This window comes from Rhipicephalus sanguineus, chromosome 1, assembly GCF_013339695.2.
Source record: "Rhipicephalus sanguineus isolate Rsan-2018 chromosome 1, BIME_Rsan_1.4, whole genome shotgun sequence".
Taxonomy (NCBI): Eukaryota; Metazoa; Arthropoda; class Arachnida; order Ixodida; family Ixodidae; genus Rhipicephalus; species Rhipicephalus sanguineus.
In genome coordinates this window covers 75454657-75471831 of record NC_051176.1, presented here as the reverse complement: position 1 = coordinate 75471831, position 17175 = coordinate 75454657, and the positions used below count along the sequence as shown (strand labels likewise).

The window sequence follows — 17175 nt, the reverse complement described above, 5'->3', positions numbered from 1 at the left end:
AGGGTCGGACACAGCAAACGTTTAGAATATATTTTAATTCACTTCCAAAGTGTACCTAAATGCCCATTCTCCCGATCAAAATCCATCGCTAGCGCGCCAACACTGACGTAGATCTGTAGGATGGACAACGAAAGTTGTAGTGACGTCACACCAGATCTGCTGTAGTGACGTGAGTGACCTGCGGACCTCCGCCACCTCCGCAACGTACGTACCGGCTGTAGTGAACTAGAATATATTCTAGTTCACTATAGTACCGGCAAAGCATCGGTTGCTACATCACTCGCCGTGTTTCGATCGTTTTCTGGCTAAGTGCGTCACAGCCTTGTGTGGTCACGTGACCACGCCTCCTACACTTCTGCGTCACTGCCCAACCTCGGCGCCCAGAAACCGAAACCGAAAGTTGTCCACATCAAAAGGCGATATTAAATTATTTAGCGAGAATACATGAATCTTGGTGTGTGCATCGTTGTTCCTGGAGCTATAGGAAACGCTTACAGCAAAGAACGCGCAAGCCACAAACATGGTGGCACCACCCCTTTAAGACCACAATTAAAGGAAATCGTCTCCAATGTGTTGAAATCACTAAGAACAAAACAAAACTGCAAAATAATATTTGGCCCACCGAGCCAAGAATGCGTAATGAAAAAAGAACGTAAATTGCTTGCAAAATCACTGTTGCTGAAGTGTATTGCTCACAAAATGAAACTTTTAGGAACGTTCTTACAGCATGCCTCTGTTGGAACATTTCTCAGTGAAAAAAATTTTGGAAAAGCTCTGGCCTCACTACAGAAGATAGACGTTGGGAACAAAAGGCGCCATTTTAGACGTTAGCTAAAAATATTTGTGGATGCAGCATACGTGTTTCAACGGGGCCCACTAAAGGAGTAACGGTTTCAGGCTTCGAAATGCAGCGTACAAAACTTATCACAGAAATTATGGTCTGACATCCCTAGAGAGCACACACTTAAGCTTAAATGTGCCATGGCTAGCAGAAAATATGAGCACTGTAAATTACAGCGACATATAACAAAAAGTTCAACTAAACCAACTGTAGCGCGAAAACAAAATGTATGAACAGAAAACTAATCGAAACGACCGCAAAAATTACAGTGAATGAGCCACTTACTAAAATGAATAAATAAAAATTAGGAATATGAAAATACCAGCCTGATAAAAAAAAAACCTGATTCTTTTATGATGCCCATTAGAAAATGTCAGGCTAAAAGAACAAATTAATGTTATAAGACACATCAGCTAAAGAAATTGGGACTCTTCCCCATTTTTTTACTCAATAAGCACACAGCTGTAAACTCAGTATTGTCAGAGACAGATCAGGGTATTGCACTTAGTACATCACATTTCTCAGTGTCAGAATATCACAATGTGTGGCAAGTCAGACTGAACACATGGCTTCATGACAGGTACTTGATGGAAATCACTAGGCACATCAGGAAGTCTGCAAAGAACACTACAAATAGCATACACACGAACGTTGTTGTGCCATTAGCAGCATGCGGCAGCGTTCCACGTGAAATATATTTTAGCACAATAGCCCTAGTGCGGTTTCTTGAAGATGCCGACAAACAAAGACGCTCAAAAAAGTTAACTGTTTTACAAACTGTGACCTTTTGTTTTTGAAAGTTTCCAAGGAAAAGAGGAAAATGTCAATCTCTTTACATCCATCTTTTTTCATACTAAAACCTGTCAGTCAGCCCATCAAAAAGAAGAAAGTAATAATTTAGTTGGTGTAGCCTTTGTTTCTAAACATCTAGGGCAAGTACCATCTGCAATAAATAGTACAAAAGATCATTTCATTATTTGGTAATATACCTATAGGACGGCGTGAAAAGTTGAAAACTCGATAATACCACACGGCGACAGAGAGCGAGCCTGCTATATTTAAGAAGGTGCGTCTCTTAACATCTAGGGCAGTACCACCTGCAATAAATAAGAGGAAATATCATTTCATTATTTGCTATTATACTTAAAATAGGACGCTGTGAAAAGATGAAAACTCGATAACACCGTACGGCGACAGAGAGCGAGCCTGCTATATTTAACCAGGCACAAAAGACGCGCAAGAGAACCTCTTGGTTCTGCTAAGAGCTGCAAGCTTTACCGAGAAAGGAGGAGGTTAACAGAGTAGGGGAAACATAACTCAGAAGTCCGAAAGCGCATCGAGATAGTCAAGGCAGCACTGAGAAAAAATGCCGAACTCCTCCCGTGAAACGCGTCTTTGACACTCATGCCCTCAGAAATTCGCAATAACGGAGAAGCGTGACCAGCCTCTCGTTACATGCAGCTAGTACTGTGGAAGAAACCATGAACCAGTACGCTGTCGCTGCAAAGATTCTCGCATCCACAAACTTCAGTGACACAATAAAACAGATGACACATGCCGTAACTTCCAACAATGCAGTTTTAAAATTGGGTGCGCAAAGCTTTGCGTTCGTTCATAGCCATTGCGCATGCATTATACGCTACGTACGGGCTGTTTCATACTTAGGGGAAATCTCGGAGCGCGTGGCATCGTGATGCGGCCAGCGCTGGAACCACGCGCCGTCAGCAGCTCGCGCGTGCGCAGATGTGCTACAACTCTATACCCTTGAAGCGTCTGCGCACGCGCGAGCTGCTGCCGACGCGCGATTGCAGCGCTAGTCGCACCGCGATGCCAGGCGCTCCGAGATTTCCCCTAAGTATGAAACAGCCTGTACATAACAAACGCTATCTGCGTATCCCATTGTAAAACTGGCTACTCCGCATGCGTCGCACGCCATCCTCTTGCGTACTCACGTTAAGTGGCGGAAATAGCATATGCGCCCAACGAACGCTAGCTTTGCGTACCCCTTTCTAAAACTGCTTCTTACGCGGCACACGTAGCTTAAGCTAACGTATATATTGAAGCTACCTCATCAAGCGGCCAAGAAAAAAATGTGCTGAAATTGGGTTAACAAATATACATACGGTTTTCGCTCATGTTCGTTCGAACATGGACGGAAACCATGACGTGCATTTACGTTTCGACAGCCTTATCATGTATGCTGAATAAATTCCGCAATCACGTACTGCTGAAACATGTCACACATGCAGCCCGTGATGCAACGGAACACGCTTTTTCATTTGTCATAGTTCTCAAATACTGAGCGCCAATGCAGTAAAAATGAACTTACCTTCAAAAATGACAGAAGCCCGTGGTTTACAGTATCCGCAAATCCACGGAAAACTAATCGCACATCAAAGTAACCACGCCCGTCCCTCGAGCATAGAAGAAAGGAACTTGCGAGCGCGTCCCGCGCGCTAGCTGATGAGTGAAGTTTTCCACAGAGAATCTTACGGGGACTCTAACCGTCAGTCAGAGTAGCAGTCGCTCCACACAGACATACTTGCATTCGGGTCCACAAGTCTAACACGCAGCGAGGTATAGTTTCTTCACAGCTGCGTTTATAGCCTCCACGAACCACGACACAAGCACGAAATATAGCAAAAGAGTGCATGACCGGTGAGCTCGACCGCCCACGCGAAATCGGCGAGTTTAACTGACATTGAAGCAACGGCCGCGCGGATGGATACAGTCAGCGCTAAGGCCTTCGTGCAGAAGTTAGACGGTTTTCGCTGCGAGTAAATTACAGTAAATTACGTAAAGTTTACTGGTTAACGAACTTTGAAGTCTTCATTATTGCTGATGCAATGTAGACACCATACGCCTTTATCCTTTTGCGCGTTACTTTCTTTATCGCAATGAGAGATGGCGTGCGCAGGCTCGAGTTCAAATTTCAATTCGCGGTGGTTCATGCATGCCCATGCATGCATGGGCCAAGTGGCGCGCAGTCCGCTGCTGGGCGACAAAACGTCTTATAAAGTGCGTCTTCAGACGTCACGAACAAGACGTTTTTAAAACGTCGAAATTGGTTTAGGATCGAAGAAACGTCTTGAAATATACGTTCCATACCAAAATGGTCTCAAAAAATGCCTTTTCTAGACGTTATCAAAAACGGATATAATACGGATTTTCTGTGACGTTTTTAAAACGTCGAAATTGGTTTAGAATCGAACAAACGTCTTGAAATATACGTCCCAGACCAAAATGGTCTTAAAAAATACGTTTTCTAGACGTTATCAAAAACGGATATAATACGGATTTTCTGTGACGTTTTTAAAACGTCGAAATTGGTTTAGAATCGAACAAACGTCTTGAAATATACGTTCCAGACCAAAATGGTCTTAAAAAATACGTTTTCTAGACGTTATCAAAAACGGATATAATACGGATTTTCTGTGACGTTTTTAAAACGTCGAAATTGGTTTAGAATCGAAAAAACGTTATGAAATATACGTTTCAGACCAAAATGGTCTTAAAAAATGCGTTTTCTAGACGTTATCAAAAACGGATATAATACGGATTTTCTGTGACGTTTTTAAAACGTCAAAATTGGTTTAGAATCCGTTTTATCCCATTTATCCCTAAAAAAAACGTTTTCTAGACCATGTGTGCTACCTGGGTGATGTGCTTGGTGAATTCGCCACCGCACTGTGTGCAAGAATTACTTATCGTAGGTGAATTTGCTCTCGATGCGGAGTGCTAGCATAGTTCATAATTCAGGAGTTCAGGAGCCTGTGAAATTATTATTTTTCTCGTTTTATTTCCTGAGACATTTAGCGACACTGGCAGTGGTTCCGCTTCGTTTATTTTACAAATGTGGTAGAGACTGCTCGCAGCTGCTACTCAGTTATCCCAGTGTCGCGTTAAGGAGTACGTATGCTATGCATGAGGTTGAGCGTTCAAGTTAGACTGTAACGCAGGTTGAGAAAAGCATTCGTTTGTGTTTTCTCCACTATCGTCGGAAGCAGTGTTTTAAAGTCGTTTTTTTTAATTGGTAGCGTATGTTGTCGGTTAACTTGGATTGATGTGTGTTTGTTTTCTTCTTAACAGCGTTTCTTGACATCAGGTATACTTTATGCAAAGTTTTAATATTCGGATGGTACATAAGTTAGCAGTTGATTACTTCCATCAATGTTTTTCTATTCGCCATGCATTTGTCGATGTACCTAACGTGACAATTCTAATGGACGCAACGGCCATATTTTAAAATGGTTGTCCTGTCTTTTCATGTTGGAAGCGCATGGCAGCCTTTACTTAGTGCACGAGTGCCCTGTGTATTGATGTTTTGACATCTATTTGCAGTTTGTGACACCTGGGAATACCTGCTGAGGAGGGCGTCGGCGTCTGTGCTGTATAGCGACGCTTTGGCATTCCACAGCACCTTTTGTTTTTCTGCATATCATGAGACTGAAGCTGTTTCTGGCTTTTACTGCCGTTCTGCCTTAACGACGACCGCGTGGACGCACTCAACCTGGGTGGATGTGTTGCAAAGGAGCAGAGTAGTTTACTCTGCTGATTCAACGAAGACGACAGCACCGAAATGGTGAAAGATGTTCGAGGGCCTTGCAATCATCACGGATACTTCTGGTCACAAGAACCCTGTAAATATTTGTAAATATACGCTATCACTATAAAATTATCTTGCCTACCTGTTGGAACCGCGCCACCTCCGTTCCATGGAAGAGGAACAGTGCTGCATTCTTTAGAACATATTTGATTGTTGTAGAACTGCTTTTTCTGTAGAATCACAGCAGATGAGGTAGATGAGGTTTTTGCGATCCTGTCCGAACACGAAAGCACAAAGATAACTCTAAATTAATTGCAAAGAGTAAATTAATCTTTATTATATGTGCTTGATGAAGAATAACGTAGGTGACAAAATACAAGTGTGTAAAGTTGCGAGGTGTCCGTCAATCAAGCATATGCAGCCTACATACTGTCATGAAGTTCGAGCTTGTAGGACATCATAAAGAAGATACAGGTGGTAGCCACACTAGTGTGACTAATCCATGCAGTAGAACTATTAAGTGCCGCTTTTCTTCCTTTGTGTACAGTCATCCAAACGCTGCAAATGCTGCACTTTGGAAAGAGGGTTGGTTTATATTCTTGTGTCGGCAGCCAGGTTCCTGCACAGAAGAAAGGGGTAATAAATAAGGAACTACATAGTGGCACATTAAAGCTGCATTTTTCTTTACTTCTCGTTCTACAAACATTCATCAATATTTCTCGCCTTCGAGAACAGGCATGTCTTTCGTTGACCTAATGAGCTCTCACTATTTTGATACATGTTTGGGCCAGGCACTTGTGCATCTGAACAGACGTGTGGCTATCCGACGCCCATTACCTTCATTATATAATGGCTCAAACGTCCACAATTGCACCGCGTGTGCTATTCTTTTCTTACCATTTGCCGTCATTGCTTAATTAGAAGCACTGTTATTACTAAGCTTGAAAATAAAACATTCACATAATAGTGCTTCGTTGCTGTGTCTTTTGTGCTTTGATACATTTCACGCATTTTTGCATTCATGCGGGTTTCATACTGCACCACCACCTGGTTAATTTCACATGACTGGGCTTGGACGTCCGTAGATATTGCGGGCTACATAAATACTACGAATGACGTAGTCATTAAAACTTTCAATACCAGAAACTGCACACTGGTTGTGCCCCATTGCATTGTCTTTTGTTTTCCATTAACCGTCCCTAATATGGATCTTCTCAAACACGGGTAAAATGTGAAAAACAAAATAGAAGAATGCACCTTCACGTTGATACAGAAGATCTCCTTGCAGAGGTATGCTTCGTCGTATTTCGGATAGGGCAGTGAAGATTTACCTGAGCGAAAGCCACTCGGGTGTGCGGTGAGCACCGGTGCATGAATAGTCAGGTACGCATCCATGAAGCTCGCATAAATAATTCACCCAATAATTGGAGAAAAGTTCGCTATTAGACTTTCCTTCCGCTATCGCGAAAAGTCTTTCGCACCGCGGGCTTGAACTGATGCGGCGTAAGGTCTTCATAGAAATACAGATGAAAGCACACTCGCACGACGACTATCCGAAAGCAGGTAATCCATTGGCTCATGCACGGAATGCAACAGCGCGGTCCTCTGGTCCTCTTGACATCGTGCCCGCTTTTCTCGGAGCCACAGCAGCCACAGTGTACCCGAGCCGTTGCTGAACCACTCGAAGACAGCGCCATAGTAAATGCGCACCTTCACTTCGAAAGAAAAAAGGCAGCGGCAAGTTGATCCATCGGGAAATGCAGAACAAGTGAGCGACGCACCGCATGGATGCCACGCTGACCTTGGCCTCCGAGATGACAAGCGCGCGGCCCACCATCTCGGAGGCCACGCGCTGATGCCGAAACTTCACTCAAGGAACGATCCAAGGTAGCTCCCGCGCTACCTTGACAATCTCAAGTGAAACACTCGAGATTTCCTCAAGTCGAGGTGCGTTTCGAGTGACGGACGATTTGTGAATTGGAAAACGGCCCTCAAGGAGCGTTTCGAGTGAAGGGTCGAGTCGAGGAGCGTTTGTGAATACGGGGCATACATGGCCTTGCTCCTTGTGCTACCCTCTCTCACCACTGTCTGCGGCCCTCTCTCCCTCGGCGGCGGCGGCAGCTTGGTTCGGCTCAGAATGGCTACCTTCCTCCTCCTGCGTCTCTTCACTGCGCTGGCTGCACATGCTCGCTGGTGTCTGCGCAACTGCTTGTCTGCCTTCTTGCTGCTCCGCCGGGGCCGTAATGGCCGTGGCTTGCGCGAGTGTTTTCTCCAGGATAACGTTCGGTTCCGGCCCGCCCTCACTCGGCTTCAGTCGGTTCGCCGGGCGCAGGGTGGTTAGTCTGCGCTGCGTCTGGCCGGCAGCCGGTGCCGCGCCGAGTGTCGCGAACTCGTCGACGTCCGTCGCTGACGCCATACTGTATGTCTTCCTGGCGGTGCAATCGAGGCTGGAGTGGGCTCCGCCGCAACGTCGGCACGGTTCGGTGCAGGTATCCGTGCGGTGCCCGAAGACACGCGCAGTGCGGGGTATCACATTGCGCCTTAAAGTGGCCCTGTTGGTTGCAGCGGCGGCAAAGGCGACGTACGCCGCGATACTCAAAGGTCACTCTATGGCCTCCCACTCGCGCGAAGTTCGGAAGTGGGTTTTCCAGCGCATGTCCATTTTGATGTACCTAGTTCCTGTACGAATGCAGGGGCGGTCTTTATATCTGGCCTCCTCAATTCTCAACGTGGTTCCGTAGGACTTGAGGCCTGTGACAACCTCGTTGGCGGGCACGTAACACGGCAGGTACAGATACGTGACACTTACCACCTGTCTTGCCACCGGTACTAGGGGGACTGTTCTGGTTCCAAGGCGGAGACCACCAGTTTCCAAAAGGACTTGAACTGCTCCAATCGAGTTCACGCTGACTTGAAAGTCGAAACCTCCGTGGTGCTGGACACTGTATATTTCCTGGATGCCGAGCAGAGCCTCCATGGCATCAATCACCTCGTCGGCCGACGTCCCCGGCGGTGTGCGAACATTGAATAAATGTTCCTTCGGTGGCGGCATGATGACGACCCGCGTGCCGCCCTCGCGCGGGCACTTGCTGGAAAAAACTAAGGTTCTGGCTCCAGAGGATCCTGGAACGAAGACGAGATTTGTGCATGGACGCAGAAATTTTGGTTTGTCTGTCTGTCACCCGATTCAGCCAGCCGGTTAAAGTTGAACCACTTGCCGAAGCGCCAGGCATCTTGTACTGCTGACTAGGTTCATACTTGTGTACATTGTCGATCAAAAAGCAAACATTACGCATATCTGAGGCGCAACATCACTAGGTAAGTATTAGGTGGTGTGTTCCTTTAATAGAAAATACGTAGATGCGTAATCCTAAAGACTCTAGTTTCTTAAGCTGCTCTGACAATGCGGCTGCACTGAAAATGCGACGCAATGTACGCAGACGAACGCCCTCTACCACGGAGGAAGGAAAGAACCTCCTCTGTGCCCTCTGCACAAGATGGCCTCCGAGATGGCGGGCGCGAATCCCGCTGCGCGTCCGCCATCTCGGAGGCCATGTGCACAAACTCATGTTTCCCGACGTATTGCCAGATGGCGCCCTATCTCACGCAGCGCTAATCTATCGTCCTTCGGCGACATTTCGGCTATAAGCACGCAGATACGCGGCCAATTTCTCTCCTGCTGTGTACAGCATTCCTCCCGGTTGCTGCTGCTTTCCGGCTCCAGAAGCGGGTTTTGAGGAGAGGGTTTCTTGCTCTCTGGGTGCCTTTAGGCAACACCACCTAGAAAACTTAAGGCCCCCACACGGCGCCGTGACGTCACGCAAGTCAGATCGTCCTGGAAGTTGGCTTCACCTCGCCCGTTCGCTCTCTATAAGCGGCGCATTGTCGCAAAAACAAAATAAAATTCGCTCGCTCGCGTCACGCACAAAAACTAACTAAAATGACGACTAACTAACAAAATGAGTCACTAAAGTGACTAGCTAATGCAGTACGGTGCGCGCATGTGTATGGTGCGGCATATATATTTTCTGCATTTCTTCTGAGAATAAATCCGTTGCGATTGACGCTTTTTCCCTGTGCTTCTCCGTTCCTCATGTGGTGTTTTAGGCGTCTAGATTTTCCCTCATTAACTAAGGTGCCTCGTCTACAACTATGCACGCAGCTTGGCCGGAAAAAATCATCACAGATTGTAGCCTCGCGCCTTAAGGAAGCGCTATGTTTTCTGGATTATTGGAAGGGATTTACCTAAATTTTTATCGTCAATGTACGTATCAGGTAATCACTTTTCGACCCTGCCGTAATTGCTATATATTTAATACTTCCGGATGTCATATCCTAGAGCTTCAAAAGCTCTAACAGGTATGTTTGAAAAATGGCAAAATTTGACGTTACATGAAAGTGAAATGTCAGCAGCTGAAAGTGGAAGAAACATACTCATGCTCAAACATAAAATGGCATACTCATTTCTGCTCAGCAGCAGTATAAGATTGTTTATTATATACAGCGGTGACAGTCTGCTCCGTGCAGGACACATTAGTAAAATTGCACATGCGACTCAGCATCTGGAAGAAGTTGGTACACTTCTGCGAAGGCACGGCACAAATTCTTGCCTCAAACATGCAGGACACAGATGTGCACGATTTTCGTGCAGAACAGAAAGATAGAGATTAGCAGCCCACTGACAAATGGCAGGATGCGGGGCACTTTAATTGACATTGATGAAAGAAAAAACATTTTATTCACTAACCATACTGTCAAAATAAGACTGCATAAAAGACGCCTCAGCTTTTAACAGTTTCAAGTTTTCGCTTTGCCTTTGTGGCAGACAACTTGTCATTTGCTGTTTTTGCCTTTGTTGCAGACAACTTGTCGTTAGCTGTTTTGCAGAAGTTGTTTAGAAGGGTGTTTGCTGCTGCACTTAAAATGTAATGCATGACCTGTTGAGGAGCATGCCCATAAACACAAACATCCAGGTCATCATTATCACTGAGGATGCCATACACAAGAGCCACTAATACTTCTTTCTGCTTAGGAAGTGCAAAGAACTGAGAGGCGAAGCGTGGACTCCTTAGCTTGTCGAGCACTATTTCTGTGGCAAGCACAGCATTTATAACAAGTTCACGTGGGAACTTCAACCCGCCCCTGGTCATGCTCGTAATAAGGACATTTTTAGCAATGTCTATGTCTGCATCATCCATTACCAGGTTTTCTTTGCATGATTGGCACAACAGTTTCTTTAGTGCGGCATGAGCACAGTATCCTGCAACGTATGTGACAGCTGGAAGCCTTGCCACTTTCTTCTCAATATCGCTGTCACTAACTGTGACATCAAACTGGCTTAGCAATGAGTTGACACTAATGACAGGTATATCGCACAGCGTTTCAACGTCGGGCAGCTCAAGCACTTTCTGTAACCGCAACTTTGTCTCGGACTCGTAAATCTGCCTAATTGACACATGATAGTTGGCACCAGACAACTGACGGTACCGACCAAAGCGATCCTCGAGAAAATCTGTCTGAAACTTGCCTAGCAAAACGTACTGCATACCAAGCTCTTCAAGGCAGTAGATAGCGATCTCATGGAGTGCATGAGTTGTGTGACATAAAGCCAAGTGTGTTTCTCTTGTCAAATGTCCTGCATCATGCTTCAGACTCTCCCAGTAGTCGAGCCACTGCATCATTTTCTCCAAGAACTGTAACTGGGGGCAAGAAGTCGAGGTAATGGGCTTTTGCAGGTCATCTAAAAGCCTCTGGCCCTTTCGTGGGGTCTTGACATTAACAATTTTCCACCATGTTAGCACGGTGTTGATGTATTGAGCCGTGCTATCAGCATGCTGAAGGCTGCTATTATTAAGTGCTGCCACTGTTGATGAATTGAAGATTCTCAAAGCCAACTTTACATCTTGCCTCTCCATGTTAGAAGGATTTAACGCCTTCAACGACAATGTCGGAGCAATCTTCAAAAGCTCATTTTGTTCAGACTCATGCAGCTCAAATAAAGTTTTGAATGATGCTGCTAATATTTTGGGTGTGGCTTCTGTACTGTTCGGATCTGGGAAGTACATGCACCTTCCTGCATTGCGTTGGTTTAACCAGTTATTTCTGACGCATTTTAACAAGTGAACAGGGTCCACGACAAAAAACAAAGGTCGTGATTGGTCAGCTGGATGTTGATAAACTATCTTTAGTCTCGGGGGGCTTGAAAACAACGACATTGTTTTCCTGTTGATAGAATTGTTGTCAGAGATGATAGCAATCACTTTAAACCCAGTATGCTCAAGCTTGACAACTAGCGTTCGCAAAAAATCATGCAAGCATTTTGCATCAATTGTAGCCACTGGCAAAATATGCACAACATCTTTGTGATAAGATAACAGACTCTGAGTCATAAAGACATATGCTGTTTTTGCTGGGCTTGCAGTGTTGACTGCTGCACCTGTTATTGATCCAGCTTTGAAATCAAAGTATGACTGAATGTGGATTTCATCCATCATTAAAGTTACTATCTTTTCATGTTCTTTCATTGTGGTAGCAACCTTCGTAGCATATGACAGAAAACAGGAGTCTTGCTGTTCCATGGCTGGGCTGACCTGTTGAGTGGAGCAGAGACGTCTTATTGTTTCAGGATGAGGCAACTTTACCTTCAGTGAACCTCTCAGGAATCGGTACGCATGCGGCGAAATGGTGTAGAGGAGACTTGCAAATACCAGCAGGTCTGGCGAGTAGCGTGCTGCGTTATTAAGGATGAGCTCCACTTGAGACTTTATGAACTTCACGATTTCCAGATGCCATCCGTGAAGCTGATGCTGCTGATCATTGCATATCAACTCCTCCAACAGTACCATCACAGTCGCAAGCAGTTGACGAGCCCACTGGACATTGTTGGAAGCATCAGGAGTGCGAAGACGCTCAACATGATGAAGGATGTCACATAGTTGCCGCAAGTCCTGTAACTCAGCAGGCACGCTGACACCATCAAGTTCCACAATGAGCGTTTCCCCAAAATACACTTCCACACACATGCTGTCTTGAACTATCACTGATGAACGCACAGAGGCGCCCCGATCAACAGTCAAATCCAGGAATAGAACCTTCGAGTCCATCTTGATCACAGACCAAAATGGTGAGGTGTTAAAGCTTGGCAGAGCATGAAGGAATTCGGAAAAGCTTGCAACTTTGTTCTGCTTGTCCTGTTGTCGTTTTTCTTCCAGAGATTTTTCAATGGCAATGCGGAGCGATTCGTCCTCAAGACGCTTTCGTTTCTCCTCCGGAGCCTCCCGAGTGCACTCATTTTGACGAGAGAGGTACTGAGGACAATTCGGGAACACACTCGGTACCGCATCCGGCTTCAGCCGGAAGACTTTCAGCGGCACTTCAATAATCTTCCCCGTCTTCTGGTCTGTGTACTTTGACGTTTTAACGTAGTCGCTGGCCAAAAAATGCTTCTCGCAGAGCTGAAACGACAAAAAAAGAAATTCTGTGGGAACACGTTTCATACAGCCGAAAACAAGAACAAAAGAAGTATGAGCACGTTTCAGGCTCCGATAATGCAGGCAGGGCGATTCAGCTGGTGCTGGATACACTCAGCCGCAAAAACGCGCATTGCATAAATAACAAGCACCCGTATCCAATCATAAGACGTATCTTACCACTGTGTTCTTTGTAGGAGCGAAATCCTTTCGGGGAACCGCTCTTGTCCATGCCGCCCGCCGCACCGGGTCGTTGGGAAACACGTGCACTCGCACGCTCGGCTCTCCTGCGTAGTTCGACTTGCAGTTTGGAGCGCAACAGCACCCGGGCATTCTTGCAGTTCGTTCACACGCACAAACACAGCGCGAAATCAAAAATATACATTTTGCAAACGTAAAAAGGACACACGCTCACACGCAAGCTATCCAACGACATGCGAACACATGCGACGAGCGACTCGAACGACCAGCTTCGATCACTGTGGCCAGCAAACGTGAAACGAAATCCGACGGAGACGCGTGTGAATGCGGCTGCTTAATAATGTTTAAACAATGCGATGTGCCATTCTTTCACAATACAGTTGGCTGATTGAAACCGAGTAGTTAAATTCTGCAACCTTTGGCAAAGTTCGCGCCCTAATTGTTACAAAATTTAAAAAAATGACTTGTTTCGGTTCAAGCCAGAGTCACCGCGGAAGCCACTGCGAGGCATCCGTAGCTGTTCTTGTCCGGACTTGTCAGCCTGTACGTTCACGTGATACAGACGTTGGGCGAGACTGTCGCCGTCGGTTTGCGTCGATCCGAGCCATCCGAGCGATGATCTGAGCTTGGTGACGTAGGCGCTTGGGCGAGGAGGTGGCGCGGGGGCCTTAAGTTTTCTAGGTGGTGTTGCTTTAGGCGACGAGGCTGAGGTCGGTAGCATGCCCAACGAACGCCAATGGAACGCGATCGTGCAAGTGCTTAAGCTTCGTAACGCCTCATGGTCCCCTTTATTTATTTATTTATTTATTTATTTATTTATTTATGAAACCCTAAGGGTACATTTGTACATTGTAGAGGGGAGGGGCGGAAATGCAGGTGAACAGCAAAATAAATACAGGATTACTTAAACATATTAAAGTGGAGATAACAATAATACATAATAGTAAATATTACAGACAAAGAGTATACTTTATTAACAGACAATGGAAATCAATACACAAAGAATACACTAAAAAGCGAATCTACACCAATAATAGGTATACACGTTGGTACAATTCACGATTGCAAGTTTACCATTAGTGCATTCTTAAAACGAATAGGATCGGTGATGGTTACTAATGATGCAGGTAGATTATTCCAATCGATTGAGGTCTTAGGGAGGAATGACTGAGAACATGCTATGGTGTTGTGACGAGGCACGTTGACTTTATGCACGTGATCATGGCGAGCTGAATGGTACGGTGCCGGGTGGATCCATAGTGAGCGAAGGAATGCACTGTGGTAATAGATTTTATGAAATAATGAAATGCGCGATTACTTTCTGCGAAGAGAGAGTAATGGGATATTGAGCATACTCTTCATTAATGTAACACTTGCAGTGCGATGATAGTTGGCCAGGATGAAGCGAGCAGCGCGATTCTGTAATGATTCGATTTCATTAATTAATGTGATATGATGAGGATCCCAAATGGATGAGGCGTATTCCAGTTTGGGGCGGACGATATAGCAGTCGCTTTAATGGGACAGGCGCAAGCGAAAAATTTCTTTTCAAATATCCTAATGAGCGGTTAGCTTTTGATGTTACATATTGTATGTGCTGCTTCCAAGAGAGGTCGTTGGTTATATGAACGCCTAGATAACGGTAGCTTTGAACGGATTGAAGGGGGCAGTTATTTAATGCATAAGTAGGGCAGGTTGTGTTAGAACGAGAAATGCGCATCGATTTACATTTATTAATGTTGAGCTCCATGCACCAAGTGATACACCACTTATATATGTTATTTAGTTCGGATTGATGGGCTGCTATGTCAGAAGCATCATTAATTTTACGATATATATCGTAAAATTAATTAGCGGGAGATGGTGTAATTTTTTTTTCTCTTTTTATACCTCCTTTCGCTGGATACAAAAAAACGGAAGCCATTGTTCTCGCCCGCGATCCAACCAGGGATTTTGCGCGTTTAAAGCGCACCTGATTACCACAACACAACGAGAGCGCTTTTTTTATTTATTGCCGATCATAGACAATGTACAGTATAAACTCGACGTGGGAAGGTGCAGCCGAACTAATTTGTTCCGGCCGGTGAAGGAAGGGGGGCTTGGTTTGGCGCATCTTTACGTACGACAGATAGTCAACAGATTTTTGTTTTTTCGGGATGTCAGCGATTCTTTTTGCGCGCAGTATTTCAACCAAGGTTAAGCAACGCCTTACCGGAAGTCGTTGTCACTTCTAATAGCATGCTGGGGGCGTTGCATGGCTATCTGAAAGAAGTTGTAGAAAGTGTGTATTTTACGGGTTCATTTTTCTTTCGAGTACCTGCTTTGCGTTAAAAGAAACGAATTGTATTAAAGCTGTGTGTGACATTGATTTCCCAGTACGTATGTACAGAGCCATATACAGTGGAAGGCCGGGACAGAACGTGCTGAAGCGGGTGAAAAACATGCAGGTGCCTACTGGTGTAAAAACCTTTTTTTAAGTTACACAGCAGAACACTTTCGGTGAACACTTTCATTGAAGAAAGGGGTTGTTTTGTACCATGGGTTCACACTGCTTGATCTAAGAGAAATCAGAAACCATAAATCATATTTTCCTGCACTGCTGGGAAGGGGTATATTCTTGGGACATCGTTGAAAGAACCATAAAGACAGATTTTCCTTTGGATCCGCATGGGATTGGGTTTCTGGCAATAAGGAATGAAGATGGAGTCCCATTTGATTTAATAATGCTGAATAGCCTACACTGTTTTTCGCGGGCTAGGATGGCTGGATACTTCTGCGACCAGGACGCTAAGCCAGTGCGGATTTAGGCAAAGCCTGTGTGCCTTCATAGAAAATATAAAAGTAGAGGAGTGTGTGCCCGAATGGCTGTCGAGAATGGAACCTCTGGCGGCCTTAAGGAATTTTAGGTAGACAACACCAGTGCAAGTAGGACTGATGGCATGTTATCTTTGTTATCGTAGGATGTATGTGTATATTTTGTGACATATTTATACTGAACACTACGAGAGCTCAGCACGCAAGTTCGGCTTTCATGCCACATTTCATCTTTGGACACCTCCTTCGCCAGATTAAAAGAAAAGTACACCGCCCTCGCCTGGGATCGAACCAGGGACATTGCGCGTGTAACTGAGCGCACGTGATGACCACTACACTACGAGAGCAGCACACAACAGGCAGCCTTTTATTCAAGGTTTTCTTCGAATATCTTTTTCGTAAGAAATGCAAAACAAGGTGGTGTTCTCGCCTGGGATCGAACCAGGGACCTTGCGCGTGTGAAGCGCACGTGATGACCACTACACTACGAGAGCGGAACACGACACGGGGACTATTATTCAGCCTTTTCATCGAATATATCTTTTGGTGCTCTCGCCTGGGATCGAACCAGGGACCTTGCGCGTGTAAAGCGCACGTGATGACCACTACACTACGAGAGCGGAACACGACACGGGGACTATTATTCAGCCTTTTCATCGAATATCTCTTTTGCAATAAAAAATGAATGTCAAACAAGGTGATGCTCTCGCCTGGGATCGAACCAGGGACCTTGCGCGTGTAAAGCGCACGTGATGACCACTACACTACGAGAGCGGAACACGACACGGGGACTATTATTCATTCATCGAATATATCTTTTGATGCTCTCGCCTGGGATCGAACCAGGGACCTTGCGCGTGTGAAGCGCACGTGATGACCACTACACTACGAGAGCGGAACACGACACGGGGACTATTATTCAGCCTTTTCATCGAATATCTCTTTTGATGCTTTCGCCTGGGATCGAACCAGGGACCTTGCGCGTGTAAAGCGCACGTGATGACCACTACACTACGAGAGCGGAACATGACACGGGGACTATTATTCAGCCTTTTCATCGAATATCTCTTTCGCAAAAAAAAATAAGTGTCAAACAAGGTGATGCTCTCGCCTGGGATCGAACCAGGGACCTTGCGCGTGTGAAGCGCACGTGATGACCACTACACTACGAGAGCGGCACACGACACAGGGACTATTATTCAGCCTTTTCATCGAATATCTCTTTTGATGCTTTCGCCTGGGATCGAACCAGGGACCTTGCGCGTGTAAAGCGCACGTGATGACCACTACACTGCGAGAGCGGA

At 45.6% G+C, this 17175-nt stretch overlaps 8 non-coding genes across 8 annotated transcripts; all 8 read right to left on the bottom strand.

Moving 5' to 3' along the window:
- Window positions 1-16142: 16142 nt before the first annotated feature.
- Window positions 16143-16218, bottom strand: Trnat-agu (transfer RNA threonine (anticodon AGU)). Its single transcript is given in 2 exon segments — window positions 16143-16178; window positions 16182-16218. It is a non-coding gene; the product is annotated as a tRNA-Thr (tRNA).
- Window positions 16219-16292: 74 nt separating this feature from the next.
- Window positions 16293-16365, bottom strand: Trnav-cac (transfer RNA valine (anticodon CAC)). The gene has a single exon. It is a non-coding gene; the product is annotated as a tRNA-Val (tRNA).
- Window positions 16366-16418: 53 nt separating this feature from the next.
- Window positions 16419-16491, bottom strand: Trnav-uac (transfer RNA valine (anticodon UAC)). Its single transcript has one exon. It is a non-coding gene; the product is annotated as a tRNA-Val (tRNA).
- Window positions 16492-16572: 81 nt separating this feature from the next.
- Trnav-uac (transfer RNA valine (anticodon UAC)) lies at window positions 16573-16645 on the bottom strand. The gene has a single exon. It is a non-coding gene; the product is annotated as a tRNA-Val (tRNA).
- Window positions 16646-16693: 48 nt separating this feature from the next.
- On the bottom strand, window positions 16694-16766 carry Trnav-cac (transfer RNA valine (anticodon CAC)). The gene has a single exon. It is a non-coding gene; the product is annotated as a tRNA-Val (tRNA).
- A 53-nt stretch (window positions 16767-16819) lies between these two features.
- Window positions 16820-16892, bottom strand: Trnav-uac (transfer RNA valine (anticodon UAC)). The gene has a single exon. It is a non-coding gene; the product is annotated as a tRNA-Val (tRNA).
- Window positions 16893-16973: 81 nt separating this feature from the next.
- Trnav-cac (transfer RNA valine (anticodon CAC)) lies at window positions 16974-17046 on the bottom strand. Its single transcript has one exon. It is a non-coding gene; the product is annotated as a tRNA-Val (tRNA).
- Window positions 17047-17099: 53 nt separating this feature from the next.
- Window positions 17100-17172, bottom strand: Trnav-uac (transfer RNA valine (anticodon UAC)). Its single transcript has one exon. It is a non-coding gene; the product is annotated as a tRNA-Val (tRNA).
- Between the last annotated feature and the right edge of the window lie 3 nt (window positions 17173-17175).